The sequence below is a fragment of the Eschrichtius robustus genome, chromosome 3 (assembly GCF_028021215.1).
Source record: "Eschrichtius robustus isolate mEscRob2 chromosome 3, mEscRob2.pri, whole genome shotgun sequence".
Classification (NCBI taxonomy): Eukaryota; Metazoa; Chordata; class Mammalia; order Artiodactyla; family Eschrichtiidae; genus Eschrichtius; species Eschrichtius robustus.
The window spans coordinates 114,449,496-114,465,295 of NC_090826.1; positions in this window are offsets into that span (position 1 = coordinate 114,449,496).

Here is a 15,800-nt window from a genome sequence, read left to right on the forward strand (position 1 = left end):
ATGTTTGCTGTTTTCATTCCTTTGTTTCCCGCACTTCTTCCTCCTTTTCCACCTCCTTCTCTCTATCCTATGACAGGCTTTGAGCACGCCAGTCCCAGGCCTGACCCTGGTCTTTGGGGTGGGATAGGCCAGGCTGGCAGGAAGAATATTTTGGGGGGATAGTGTTCACAGAAGAGAAGCTCTTATCCCCTGATCCCAGCCACCCTCTCCAGCTGCACCAGCTTCAGAGAGGTCTAGCCTGGCTGTGGAGTGTGTGAGGGAGGAGAGGGCTTCTCTCACCCTCTGAAACCCCATGGTCTCTGGGTAGCCCCCAACCAGCCCTGGTGGAGGATGGGCCCTGGGTCTGCAGGGATGGCAGGGCCAGAGCGGCCCCCACTCACCGCCCCATCAACTCCGGTCCCTCAACTCTCTGACTTCCCCCAGTGGGAATTCCCCTCCAGGCTCACCTCCTCTGGGAAGCCCTCAGGGATTACTCGGACCTTGGTGCCCCTGTAGGGTGCTTCTAAGGTCACAAATCCTCCCAGACTCTGAGTCAGGTATCCAGTGTATACATCCAGGAGTAGGAAACATGCTTCTGAAGCTTTCTATCCTTTATCCCTGTGGCCTCCCACTCCTGAGTGTCAGGAAGTCTTTCTTGTTGTCTACACTCCTGCTTCCCACCTGGATCTGAAGGGGTTACTCAGCTCCAGGCCTGCCCACTGCAGGTCCCAGCTGCCTGGGGCCTGTGGTCAGAGCTAATGTAGGAGAGAGTTGGAGGACAAGAGGGGATAAAGTTATTAGCATCTTCATCTTTGAGGGATATCGATTGTCGGGTCTCCAGGCTCACTTGGTCTTATAATGGGGCTCACGGGGGTGTCGAGAGGGGCTCAGAAAAAATCTCATGAAGCCTTCCCACCCCTTGTCCTTGAGTGGGAGCTGGGCTGCCTGGGTTTTCTCAAAGGAAGACATGCAGAGACACAATGTGGGGGACAAGGGCTGAGAGGGAGGCAGAGGGGCTGAGAGGGGAGTTAGGGCTTGGTGCCCTGGGCAGGGAGCAGGCTGTGGGGTGGGAGCTGGAGTAGACGTGGGCTTGGTTTCAGTTCACTGCCCTTTGCTTTAAGGTGTGTGTGTGTGTGTGTGTGTGTGAGAGAGAGAGAGAGAGAGAGAGAGAGAGAGAGAGAGACAGAGGGAGAGAGAGAAAAGGCAGGGATCCCTCCTCCTGAGGCTCATACACATTCAGCTGAGGCAGAGCCTCCTCCATTGGCACGTGAATGTTCTGTGATACGTTACCTGCCCCTCTCCAAGCAGCTGACTGAATGTTTCTGGTGTGATTCTGTGTGTGGTGGTGGGCAGCCCCTCCCAGTGGAGTGTGTCGCCCCCTTCCCACCCCCAGGGTGACTTTGGTCCCAGTGCGTCAGGTTTTGTGTTCGTGTGTGACAGTCCCCGTGTGCTGGTTTGTGTAAACTGGGCTGTCTGCCCGCGTCTGTGCAAAGTCTCGCTCCTGACGAAGTCACCAGGGATGTAGGCAGGGGAAGGGGCCGAGGGATCTGACTGCCCACCTCGTCCAGGGGGCCCCTCTTCCAGCCAGAGGTTTTTTAGCTCCAGGCTGACCATGTGCAGGGGTGGCGATGGAACTTAGATGGCAGAGAGACTCCAAGGGGTGAGAGCCTCAGAGAGGGAGATGTGGTGCTGCTGGGGACAGAAGGGCACAATCTCCCTTCCTTCCGTCCCTCCCTCCGGATTCCTCTCTTCCTCTCTTCTCTTTTCCTTCGGAAGCAGGGAGGAGGGGGGCGGGAGTGGCTTCTTGGGCAGGGGGTCAGACTGTTCCTTTTGCCCCGGAGGAGCTGGCTTCCCCTCGCTGGGCTGGGAGAGGAGGTAATTAATGGCAGGGAGGCCAGGAGGGGAGCGTGTTCAGGGCTAATGTTGGTATTAATCAGGAGCCGGTCCCCAGTGAGGGATAGGATTCAGCTGGGGCACTCGTGTGTGTGTGTGTGTGTGTGTGTGTGTGTGTGTCTGTGTGTGTGTGTGTGTGTGTGTGTGTGTGTCTGTGTCTGTGTGTTGGGAAGTGGGGGGCTGTGGAGCACCAGGAGTCCCTGGCTCATTCTGTCAGCCTTCCTTGCTCCCCAAAGTGCCCCCCCCTCCCTTGCCCTTGTTTTTCTGGAAGTCCATCCTGCTATCTGGCCTCCAACCTCCTGCTGAGGGAGGGCCAAGATCCCTCCTCAAGTCCAAGTCCGCCCCTGGATGTGTGGGGGGGAAGGCCACCCCCCACGCCCAAACCCTTCACTAGCTCTTATTGCGGGCAGGAGGGCACATTAGGTGATTCCCGAGGCTGTCAGCCCTGCTAATTGCCTCTCAACCTTCCCTTCATCACCAGGGCGGCCCCCCCATGAACTCCATTAGCCCCCCCTCCCCTGATAGCCCCTAAATCAGCCCCAATTATTCACAGGAGGGGGAGCTGGGCTGAGCTGTGATTACAGCTAGAGTGGAGGGGGTGAGGGACAGAGCTTGAGTGCCAGGCAGACTGGTGGGCAGGCTGGAGGCAGGGCTGGGAGGGGGACAGTAGGGCTTGGGGACCTTTGGGCAGATTCAGGGCAGAGACCACCCAGGGAGGGACCTGGGAGCCTGAAATAGGGAGGGAAGGTCAGGTTGGAAGGTGGGCAATGGGCAGGGTGTGTGTGTGTCATAGCTTGTATTTCAGCGCGCCCACCCCCCATTAACACCCAGGAAGGTGAGGGAGAGGGTCAGCTGGGCACACGCCCTGTCAGCGGGTCGTCCTCACCACTGTCATCAGCATCCTTGCCAAGCGTTTATGACATGCTTGGTTGGAGAGGCAGAGAGAGCAGCAAGAATGTGCTATCCTTTCTCCTGGGCTTTCCCGAGAGGACCTCAGGGATCCTTTCGGCTCCCGTGGGCTGCGTGGGGCAGAGGCCGAGCTACCCGCTCCGTCCCTGTGTCTGTGTGTTCTGGAGCGCACCTCTGTGCAGCTGTGGCTGAGACAGGGAGTGGCCTGCGAGGTGTGTGCTGACATCCAGCCTCCTGAGGTGAGTTGTGTGTCCAGGAGACAGTGAGACCAGCCCCGTGTCCCACTCAGCCCCTCTTCTGAAGCTGGATCGGGGAGCCCTCTCCACCCTTTCCAATTCCTTCAAGACCTCAGCAATCCCTTGCCATCCTGGAGGGAAGAGGCACCCGCTCCCTCTGTGGGCACGTGCTACTGTGCTCTGAGCTCACGCACTCCTCGGCACCTCCAAGCCATCAGGTTGCTCCCTGGATCAGTGCTGTGGTCTCCTCCCCAGTCTCCCTGCTTCCACCCGTGCTCTCTACAGCCTATTCTCAACACAACAGTCATTCTTTTAAAACCTGAGTTGAATCATGTCCCTCCTCTGTCCCATAACCTCTAGTGGCTCCCTGTCTCATGCAGAACAAAATCCAACAGCCTTACCACAGCCTACAAGGCCCTGCACATTTGACCCCCGTTACACCCCTGTCCTTGACATCTCCCACCATGCTCCCTGCTGCTCACTCAGTTCCAGTCTCCTAGCTAGTCTGTGAACATGGCATATGCTCTGGCCACAGGGCCTTTGTACTTGCTCTTCCTCTGCCTGGAATGCCCTTCCCTCAGAAATCTGTGTGGCTCCGTCCTTTGCCTCATTTAGGGCTTCACCTGGAGGATACCTTTTCAGTGAGGCCTTCCCTGACCACCTTTCCAAAAACAGCACCCTCAGCCCTCCCTATCACTCTTCCTGTTTTGTTTTTCTCTATTTTTGTTTGTTTGTTTGTTTGTTAGAGCACTGTTTTCATTGCCCATCGATAATTTGGTTTTATTCTATAGCTAATTACAGGAACAATCCTATTAGAGAAAAACATTGAAAACTCTTGTGTAGTTAGGACTAAAGGTGATAGCTGAAAAAGGCTCACTGAGGAATATTTCAAAGTGTATAGCGATTTTATAACAGAGTTTGTGTTGAGTGAACAATAACCACTTGCTCTGGAGAATTCCAGTATGGTAATATGAATATTCCTTCCGGGTATAAGGCGAGGAGAGAGATTCGTGCAAGTCATTATTCATCGCAATGGACAATGAATGTTGTCTACATGTTTTTCTTTATTTTTTATGATAACACTTATCATCTAATGCGTCATGATTTTACTGATTTCATTTATCACCTCTTCACCAGCACTACTACTAGAATGAAAGCTTCATTTTTTTACCTTTCATATTTAGGTAGAGATTTTTGCCTATTTTGTTCATATCTCTAGCCCTTATTCATGAATCAATGAAGGAATAATTGACTCTTTCCCCGATCAGCATATGAGCTCTTTGAGGGAGGAAACTTTTACTTCTCCCCTAAATAAGTTAAATGTGAAGGTCTTAAAAGTGTGCCTAGGGGACTTGCCTGGTGATGCAGTGGTTAAGACTCCGTGCTCCAATGCAGGGGGCCGGGGTTCGATCCCTGGTCAGGGAACTAGATCCTATATGCATGCTGCAACTAAGAGTTTGCACGTCACAACTAAGGAGCCCGCCTGCCGCAACTAAGACCCGGCGCAACCAAATAAATAAATAAATATTAAAATTTAAAAAAGTGTGCCTAGTAATCAGTAGGGTTTGTTTAATAAAAGTTAGTAGTTGCCATCAACATCATCATGATGTCATTTCCTCTGTATCCCGGGTGCCAGTATCAGGCCACCCAAGATGGCTGTTCTCTTGCTCTCTGTACATCCCCCGCTTGACCAGTCCCTGCTTCACCTACACCCTAGTCCGATGACTGACCTTCCCTCTTAATCATAGAGCCTACTCAGCAAATGCCTACATACTTGCTCCCGGCCCCAGCTAGTGATTGCTCTAATCTTTAGATCAGAGCTATCTTCACTATGGTAGTTTATCAAAAGGGGGAGCCCCTCTGCAGGTTACCCTGGTAACTGATGTGCCAACCTGACATCAATTCCCTCTATAACTGGAACCGCCCTACCCCCCCACCCCACCCCCCCGTGTCGCTCCAGGACCTTGCTTCAGATGTGTAAGATCCCCCATCTATTAAACCATTAATGTCTCTATCAATGACTCCAGGCTCTTTCTTTGGTCTTGAGGCTGGGCAATTACAGGGCTTGCAGGCCTGCGGATGCAGCCCAACACCAGGTAAACACAAAACAAGTGCTACTGAACAAAAGGATGAATGAGGACCTTGGGCCCCCTTGTACCTTCCAGGGAGGCAACAGGGGAAATTCCATCCTTCTAGCTATAGGGCTGGGCCCAGGAGGCAAAGTTAGGGTCCAGAGACCCTGGAAGAGCATTGCACAGGGTGGCAGCCATTTACTCTAACGATTATTGTGCCCTTACTTTGTGCCAGGCCCTGAGATCACAAAGATGATTTCGACCTGGCCCCAGTCCTTGAAGAACTGAGAGTAACGAGAGAGGGGCGAGTTAAACTTTCACATGCAGGAGTGGAATGGGGAGGGAGAGCCAGAAGCTGGAAAGGCTCCCAGAGAAAGGAAAGTAGAGCTGAATGTGAAAGGATGAGAACAAGTGACCCAGGTGAAGGAGGGAGGAGCGCTGTTCTTCCTCTCTGGTCCTCAGTCTCCCCATTTACCCCTCGAAAGTGATGGATCAGACAACTTTCAAGGCTCCTCTGGCCTCCGACATGCTGCAACTCTATGATCTTTGGCCTCTGGGCCCTGGATCTGTGCTCTGGTTTCTACTGCCCCCTGTTGGAAATTTTTGGTAACACTGGAGTCAGGAAAAGCAACACCCAACCTTGCCTTCTCCTTTCCTTCCTTCCCCAAAGTGAGCAGCACCATCCAATCCGCGCCTTCCCTTCACCTTCCACCTCTCAAAGCAACAAACTAAACAACACTTGCTTGTCTGTCAAATAGAGAATATTCTCAACACATTTTTAAAAATAAATTTCAATAATGGTTATGTTTTTTAAAATTAATTAATTAATTAATTTATTTTTGGCTGCGCTGGATCGCCATTGCTTCATGCGCGGGCTTTCTCTAGTTGCGGCCAGCGGGAGCTGCTTTTCCTTGCAGTGCGTTGGCTCCTCTATTGTGGAGCATGGGCTCTAGGCACGTGGGCTTCAGTAGTTGTGGCACCTGGGCTTAGTTGCTCCGCGGCATGTGGGATTTTCCCGGGCCAGGGCTCGAACCTGTGTCCCCTGCACTGGCAGGAGGATTCTTAACCACTGCGCCACCAGGGAAGTCCCTCAACACATATTTTTGACAAAGGTCTTGAAACCAGAATACATGAAGAATTCATAACTGTTATAACCCAGCAATCCCACTTATTTTTTTAAAAAAGAATATTTATTTGGCTGCGCCGGGTCTGAGGTGCGGCACGCGGGATCTTCAGTTGTGGCATGAAGGATCTTTAGTTGAGTCATGCAAACTCTTAGTTGTGGCATGTGGGATCTACTTCCTTGATCAGGGATGGAACCCAGGCCCCCTGCATTGGGAGGGCAGAGGCTTATCCACTGAGCCACCACGGAAGTCCCCCCACTTCTAAGTAGAACTGGAAAAAACTCAATGCCCATCTACTCATGTAAACACAAATTGTTATGTATCCATACAATGGAATACCACTCGGTGATAAGCAAGGAATGAAAGCCTTATGGTAAATGAAAGAAGCCAGATGTAAACGAGTACATATTGTATAAGTCCATTTATACGAAATTCTAGAACAAAAAATCTACAGTGACAGCAGATCAGAGATTTCATAGGGTTGGGGTTCGGGAGCGAGGATGGAGTAGCGGGTGGGACGTTATCTGCAAAGCGGCACGAGAGAAGTTTGGGGAGAGGAAAATGTTTTTTTGGTTTTTAAAAAATTTTAATTAATTAATTTATTTATTTATGGCTGTGTTGGGTCTTCGTTTCTGTGCGAGGGCTTTCTCTAGTTGTGGCAAGCGGGGGCCACTCTTCATCGCGGTGCGCGGGCCTCTCACCATCGCGGCCTCTCTTGTTGCGGAGCACAGGCTCCAGACGCGCAGGCTCAGTAATTGTGGCTCACGGGCCCAGTTGCTCTGCGGCATGTGGGATCTTCCCAGACCAGGGCTCGAACCCGTGTCCCCTGCATTGGCAGGCAGATTCTCAACCACTGCGCCACCAGGGAAGCCCCAAGGAAAGTGTTTAAAAAATTTTTTTAAATTGGGTGGTGGTTACACAGATGAACACATTTGTCAAAGCTCATCAAACTTGGGGGAAGTTCCCTGGCGGTCTAGTGGTTAGGCCTCGGCGCTTTCACTGCCCCGGCCTGGGTTCAATCCCTGGTCAGGGAACTAAGATCCCACAATACCCATGGCACGCCAAAAACAAACGAACAAAAAACAAAACTGCATCAAACGAAGACATCGAACTAAGTGAACAAGCCAGACACATACTGTAAGGACAAATATTGTGTGATTCCACTTATGTGAAGTACCTAGAGTAGTCAAATTCATGGAGGTAGAGAGTAGAATAGAGGGGTTGGGGGAGGAGGAATGGGGAGTTACAGTTTAATGGGTACAGAGTTTCAGTTGGGGATGATGAAAAAGTTATGGAAATGGATGGTGGTGATGGTTGAACAATATGAATGTACTTTATGCCGCTGAACTGGACACTTAAAAATGGTTAAAATGGTAAACTTTATATTATTTATATTTTACTATAATAAAAAATGTAAAAGACCCTCATCGAACTGTACACTTTTAAGTGGGTACATTTTTAAATTTATGTCAATTATACTTCAATAAAGTTGAATTGTAAAAGGCGCCAAAGAAGAACGTATCTGTCTTGCTCTTCCTGAACTATTGTAGATTTCTCTGTCTCGGTGGTTTGTAGAGGGAGCCCTGTAATCAGACGGACCATAGATCTTGGTTCAAATCCCGCTTTTGCCCCTTATGGGTGCCCTAATTACACGAACAATGTTATGTAAATAGAACCTATCTCGAGTTAAGGATTGAAAGAAGCAGCACCTAAAGGGCTAACGATGATGAAAGCAAACGTTAGTTGTTATGAAAATTGCCTCTGTCTCCTCAGAGACTGAGAAGGGAAGGGTGCCCCACGAAAGGTGGGGTACAGGTTGTCGGCCTCCGGAGTGACGCCTTCTCCCAGGTCAGGTGCGCGGGCTGTGGGGAGGCGGACGCTGGCCGCGAGGTGGCGCCCGGCTCGGGCTGGCTCCGCGCAGAGGCTGCGGCGCGAGGTGCACAGAAGCGCCCGGGCCCTGGACCAAGGGGGCGGGCAGAGGCGGAGACTCCGCCGAACACTGCTTCCCAGGATCACACCCTCCCTCAGGGTGCTTTCGGGCGGCCAGAGAAGCGGAGAGGCCTTTTCCCGGTGCTCTTCTCCCAGTCTGGGATGCTGTCGGTCGGTCCCCGGTTTGTATCTTTAATAAGGTAACGGTTGTTGGGCCTCAGTGGGAAGGTGCCTGACGTAGACGATCTCATTGATTCCCCTCCACCACCCCACTTTGCAGATAAGAAAGCTGAGGCCGGAGAGGCGGAGTACCCCAAGGCCGCACAGCTGGTGAAGAGTCGAGGAGGGACTCGGGCCCGGGGCCCCTGCTCTTCTCCCCTGTTCATCCCCTCTCTGCGCCCGATCCAGGCTGTCGGGTCGGCCCGGCCCCTCGGCCTCAGTGGTCCCACCCCTACACAGCCTCCCTCCCGGGCATTCTGGATCTCCCCTCCCCCGGCTCCCGGTTTCCTTGTCAAAACTTCCTGCCTTGGCGAGGGCCCGAGTTCCCACCCCCTTCCTGCCCCCCGCCCCTCCGCGCCCCTCCCCGCCCAGCGATCCACAACTTTCGGCCACCCCGCCGCTCTCGCAGTCGGCCTGGGGTTCCACGCAGGGACCCCCGCCCTCTGCTCCTCCGGGCCCACCCCCGCGGTCCCCACCCCAGGCGGACGGCGAGATAGGATCCCGAGGCAGGTGAGTGACCGCGCGCCCCTGGTCCCGCGACCACCCTGCACTGGGGGACCTCTGGGTGGGGGAGAAAAGAGAGACTGACAGAGAGAGAGACCTGAAGGGGATGGGGCAGTGGAGAGGGGCCAAAGGGGATTGGGGGTTTCCATCCATAATGAAACAGCATGTAAATGACATGCAAATGAAGCTGTTTCTTAGCCCCTTGTATGGGACTTTGTGTGTCCAGCGGCTGCCACCACCCCACTGGCCCCCTTTCAGGGCTGGAGAGAGAAGCCCTCTAATTGGCTGAAGGGATGTGTAGTGTTAAGAGCACCCACACTGGAGTCAAGGCTGCCCAGGTTCGAATCTCGACTCTTCTCCTTACTGCCTGTAGGATCTTGGTCAAGAGACTTCACCTCTGTGTCTCAGTTTCTCATTTCTAAAAGGGGAATAATAAGATATAGTGCCTACCTTATGGGGTTGCTGTGAGGCTAAGATGAGCATAAACATGTCTCCTGCTTAGAACCGTGCCTGCTCAGTGTTTATTACAGTGTTGGCCCTCTCCCCACCAGGAGACACGTTTGAGGCGGATGGAGGGAAGGGACCCAGGTTTACAGGTCCCTGGGGCTCATAGTTTTGCCGGTTTGAGGACGAAGAAGTTGGCCAAAGGTCTCAGGCATGTGGATCCCCAGAAAGCCCCATGGGCTGGTGTGTGTGAGGGGGAGTGAGGGTGGGGGGCCCTGGAGCCCAGGCACCAGCAAGGCCATCCTCACCCCCACCCCATCTCCAGCCTCCAGTAGTGAACTTTCAGCTGTCCTGCTCTGGCCTTTTATGAGTGGCCTCTCCCGAGCTTGGGCTGTGACCCTAGTCCCCGGGGATGGGAACAGCTTGTGCTGGTCCGAGTTTCCCAGGCTCCCAGGCTCCCAGGCTCAGCCAGACCTCGGCTCCAGGCAGGATTGGGCAAGGGGTCAGCTCTCAACCCTGGCCTAAGCTGGGCCTGGGGGGTCGGGGAGCTGTCTGAGTCCCACCCCATCCCAATCCATGATACAGTCCCTCTGTGTGGGCACACAGGAGCCAGGGTGTGGGACAGCTCTCCTCTCTCCAGCTCTCTGTCCCCTGCTGCTGCCTCTCCCACTTCTGAGGTCTCCCAAAGTCTACCCACTAAACTTGCCGTTGCAGTTGGGGCTACCCTCCCTGCCACCTAGGAGCTGGGTTAACCAGGCTCCCCTCTGTCTTCCTCTCTTCAACGGGAGGTGAAGCCGAGGGTTGGCATCTGTTTCTACACTACCCGCCCCCCCCACTTCCATCCCCTATCAGACTTTCCCAGAAGAGGAAACTAGCTCTGCAGGCAGCCCCATCCACAGTTCGGAAACCTGGATAGAGATAGAGGTCACTGGGATGCTGTCTGCCTCCCCCCACCAACACATTCTGCTGGAGAGGGGACCTGGGCCAGGCAGGGCCTCCACCACAGTGCTCGGAGCTTCTCCTTTGAGTAGCCTTGGAAACCTTGAAAGAGAGCCCTCCCGGGATGCAAGAGGGGCCCTAGGGCCCATCCTAGCTCTGGGGAGGGTGTCCATACCAGTCCTGGGGGAGGTACCATAGAGGCTTCTCTATGGGGGAGAAGCCAGCAGGAGGAGCAAGAGAAGACAGGGGAGGAGAGAGGGAAAGACAAAGACAGAGATATAGAGAGACAGAAATATGGAGACAGACAGAAACCAAGAGACAAAGAAAACACAGGCAGAGGCATAGAGACTTCTGGAAACAACAAGGCCCAGAAGGAAGCGAGAGGCATATTTGGAAAAACAGAGCAGAGACTGAGAGAAAGAACAAGAAGGTGGTAGAGGAGGTAAAAGAGGAGGAAGTCCGAAGATCAAAGAGAAATCACAGGGGTAGAAGGACTTAAAAGGGGCAGCACAAGCCTTTGGAGCTTGATAGACCTGGTCCAAATCCCCACCCTGCCTTTGGTTGGCTGTGTGACCTTGGGCAAATTACTTAACTTCTTTGGGATTTCGTTTTCTCTTCCTTCCTTCCTTTCTTTTCTTTCTTCCTCCCTCCCTCCCTCTCTCTCTTTCTTTCTTGCTTGCTTTCTTGCTTTCTTTCTGCATTGGCTTGTGGAATCTTAGTTCCCCTACCAGGGATTGAACCTGGGCCCTCGCAGTAAAAGCGCTGAGTCCTAACCACTGGACCACCCGGGGAACTCCCTGGGATTTCTTCATCTACATAACAGGTGGCATAATAGCACCTACTTTCTAGGACTGCGGAGAGGATGAAAAGAAAGGATCCAGCTCACAATATACATTTAACAAGGGGTGGGAATTGGTGTTAGAGCACCCACACGTGGCCAGATGGAGGTCTCCAGAAACAGCACCTGGGTGGGTGCTGGGCCATGGAGCCTCGTGAGTCCCCTTTCCTGCCTGTGCCTCCTACCCCACCCCACATAGTGGCATCTGGGGCCTAGTCCGTCTGTGTAGGAGGTGGTGTGTGGATGGGCAGTGAGGGGCGTAGTCCCTGGGCCGGAGGTGCGGGATAAGGGCTCAGGCCCTGCCAGCGGGCACACTCCCTCCTCTCCAGGTGACTCAGTGCCCTGCACTCCCATGCACTCAGCCCAGAGGAACTTGGAGGCCGGCCCTGAGGAATTCCTGCCCGAGGTCGGGAGAGCAGGTCTGGAGACGCCTTTTACTTTGTAATGTTGGGAAGTTCTTTCTGAACTCCACCTTCCATCGACTTACCGATGTTGTGTCTTGAGGGCCCTAGAAGGAAGGTCCTGATGTCTGGTGAGCCGGGGACAAGCCACAGCCTCCAAACATCTCTCCCTGTCCCCTGTTTCCCACAAAGTAAGGTTGGGCTTACTCAAGTCGGAAAGGATTTAGAGTTTATCAGTCCATCCACTCCACACAATGTTTAATTACTGCCCACTGGGTGCCAGGCACCCTAGATGCTTGTGTGTAGGTGCTGGGGACACAGTGCTCAGGCAGGCAGAGAAGTGCCCTGACCCCACGGTGCTCCATTCCAGTGGGGAAGACAGACCTTAATAAAAATATAATGACCACGGGATGGGAACCTTCAGGGAACACCTGGGGGGCAAGCAGCCCACTAACAGAGCCTGGGACAGGAATGGAATTGGAGGCTGTCCCAGCCTGGTAGGGAAACCAGACTCACAAGCTGGCAGTCACAAGATGGGGTACATTACCTCATCCGTCCATCAGACTTGAGGTGTTCTGGGGCCTGTGAACTCCTGACTTGACCTGGGTTAGTCCCACCTGCCCCCAGAGGAGGGACACTGGTGCCTTTGGCTGGAGTTTGGGGAAGTGTTGGGCCTCTGGGGGACTGGTCTATGTCCAGTATGGAGCCGGCCTCAGGGAAGAACTGGGGTCCTTTGGGCCACAGGGGTCCGTGGTGAGTGTGCTAAGAGCCTGGAGGAAGTTTCCAAGGAAAGGGAGGAACAGGTGAGGTGTGGAGCCACTGAGGGGGCTTCCTGGAGGAGACTGGCCTAGAAGGATGGGTAGGACCTGGGCATTCCAGGAGTGGCCTGGGCAGAGGTGGCCGTGTGGTGAGAGGCATGTCCAGTGTGATGGGAGCACAGGAGCAGGAGCAGAGGCTGGCCACCTGGGCCCTGGGCGCCCTTTCCTGTAGCGTGGGGAGCCACAGAGGCATTAGAGAGAGGCAGTGGCCAGAGCAGAGCTGCGCTTTCCAACAGTATCTGGGGGTGGCGATGAGCAGGGGGAGCTGCTCCCTGGCCTGTGTCACCCCAGGGGTTACCTCCCACCCCCCACTGCTTTGTTCTCGGAAGCAGATTCTAATCCTGCTGTTGCCTCTGCCGACCAGTTGGCCCTTGGGCAAGTCTTTTTACCTGAGACCCTCCATGGTCTCTCCTGTGAAATGGAGAGGGGTATCAATCACTCCACCTGTGCGTGGTGGTGAGGGTCCGGACTGGCTCTAGCTTCCAGTAGGCACGTGCTGAATGTTTGGTGAATCAGAATCCCTGCAGTTTCTCTATTTCCTGATGAGTAAACAGGTCGGGCTGAGGACCCTCTAGCTTCTGTTTCCTGAGCCACAGAGAACACAAGGCCGGCCCCTCACCCCTGCTCCCTCCCCGCCCAGCCTCTGGAGCACATGCAGGCTTCCTGTCCCTCCATCCGGCAGACATGCCTGGCGTGCCGAAGGCCTGGCTTGGCTGGATGTAGGAGGGGCTCTGTGTGTGCGTGTACAGGCGTGTACACGGGTATTCTGAGTGGCACGTGGAGCAGAGCAGTCTAGGCTGCTGGCGGAGCTGGGTTAGAGGGCATCCCGGTATGGGGAGGGAAGGGAAGTCTTTGGACTCAGGATCACACTGCTGAGTGGGAAGGACTAAGTGATCCTGTCTCCATGGCAAAGAGAGGTTAGGAAAGGGCACAGAGAACAGACACAGACACGGGGGAGATCCTGAAAGACAAGAGAGCTACAGGGCGAGGCAACCTTGGCACCAAGCTAAGACACAGGGCTCGATTTGTGGATCGTGGCTGAAGTTCAGCCTACACGCCATACCTGAAGGTGGATTCCCTAGTGCAGTGAACATACTGCACAACTGTACGTGGTAGCCTTGATATAGAAAAGGAAGGAGAGAGGCAGAAGAGACCAAGAAACTGATGGAGGAAGAAAAAACGACAGAAAGCAGAGAGTTTCTGATGAAGAGCAAGACAAAAGGCAAAAAGAAAGAGGCAGAGAGCCTAGAACTTGGAGGATTCTGTTTTTGCATCAACACATGTCCACTGAGCAGCCTCTGGTCTGAGGCTCAGTTCCAGGATGGTCATTGGAACCAACAGTTCCAACCCCCACTGAACCCTGGGAGATGTGGGGTGTTATTCTCCCATTTTACAGATGAGGAAATGGAAGCTCACAGGGCTCAAGTGACATGCTTGAGGTCATACAGCTTTTAAGTACTAGGAACTTTGGCCTCCAAGATGGGAAGGAGGGAGAGAGAGAGATACAGAGAGGAGGCACCAGTGGAAACAAGCAAGAAGCTGGAGTTGGTGCTCAGGCTGAGGGCTGGGGGGGAGTAGAATCCAGGCGTCCTGCCTCATCAACCGCCTTTGGCTTGAAGACTACCTGGCGGGCAGCCCATCGTTCTGGGGGATCAGGTTCTCTGGGGAGCCTAGTCCCCTCCCCTCCCCACTTCCTTTCTCTCTGTCAGCATCTCAGGCCCTATTCCCATTCCTGGATCATCCTGGGGGATTCTTCAGGAAAAAAAAAGAAAGAAACAGCTTTTCCTGGAATTAATACTCAAAGAGTATGACAGTGCCAAGGGGAGTGGAGAAAGGGTGTGATAGGTGCAGGAGGAGTGGGGCTGAGGATGCCATCATGGAAACTGCAGTTGTCCATTGAACTTCTTATGTAGCTCTCTAAGCACTTATCTGTATCAACTCATTTATTACTCTGCAGAACAATCCTACAAAGGGAAGTCCCGTTATCCTCTCCATTTTAGAGATGAGGGAACTGAGAGATGGGATTCGAACCCAGGTTTGAATGGGGGGGTGGGAGGGGATGCAGAGCTCAGGGGGTATCCTTTGCTGTACCACCTCCCGGAGAAGAGCAGCTGGAAGGGAGCTGGTGGGGAAGTTCCTCTTGCTGTCTCACTTCCATCAGCCCCACTCTTGCTCTCTGCCTTCTATAGACACGAATCATCTCCTGTCCACTAGGAACTCTGCTCCCCTCCCAGAGGCCCCAGACTCATCCCCGTCCTCCTAGCAGGGTTAGGATTGGAGTACAGTGAGGGTAGGGGGACTCCCCACCAGAGGAATCAGGCTGAACAGGAGAAGAGAAGGGGAGGCGAGCTGAGCTGGGTTGGGCCCTGTGTGGGCTTGGAGGCCGAGAGGGCAGGGATACTGGGGGTTCACGCAGGCGGGACTGGGGACTGGGGTGGGGGGAGGGGCCTGGCCAGGCGCCCAGCTGCTTTGCATCTCGAGGTGGAGGAGAGAGAAGTGTCAGCTCATTCTTGACTGTAAACACATCCCGGCTCCCACGCCTCTGATGGCGTTCTTGCGGCAGCCCCCAGCCCGATCCCCTTCTCCTGTCCAGCCCCCTGCCAGGCTCCCCCTCGCCATAACCAAGGCTATTACAAAGAGATGTAAAGCCCCTGGGATTCCCGCCTGGGCTCGGGAGAGCCTGGAACCACAGGGATGGATCTGCCAGTCTGGGTTTGAATCCCAGCTCTGATATTACTGGCTGTGTGGCCCTGGGCAGGGAACTTACCCTCTCCTTGCCTGTTTCCTCATCAGTAAAATGAATAATAATACCTACCACAGTGGGTTGACATAAGCTTTACACGAAATGATCCATATAAATTGCTCAGCACTCTGCACGTGCCAACACAGTAAACAACATATGTTATTTTTCCAATTGTGAGGGAAGGTGTGTGGGTCCCTCAATCCAGAGGTGCCATGGAGGAAGGAGGCTGAGTAGGGGAAAGGCAGGGGGCATCTGTATGGGAAGAGGGAGAAGGGAGCCTACAGTGGGGGCCCCTGGGGTCAGATGGGGACCCAGTAGTTGTCTGATTTAAAGCCCTTGAAGGGGCACGTGTAATCACAATAGCCCCAGTTCTGCTGGGACTGGAGGTGCTGGGGAAGGGTGGGCCAGGGTCTCAGGTTCCCTAGCCCCTCAGGGACAAAGGCTCAGATGGGAACAAGCCTAGGCAGCCAGGCTGGAGCTCTGGGCTCCTGGTCTGGCCTGTATTCCCTCCTCAGGGTCTGGGGCTGGTGAGGCCAAACCCTGCCCCTCCCTGCCAGGATCCCCATCTCATCTCTCCCCTCCCTGCAGACCACCCACTGATCTCACCGACCCCATCCTGGCTTCCAGCCCCTTCCACTGACCAGCTGAGACCTTCTCTGCTCTCCAGTCCTACCCTGAAGCCCTTGGGAGAACAGAATCTCCCCACCCCTCTAGTTATTAGAGTCAACCCCCTGGGATTAGGGTCAGGCCCT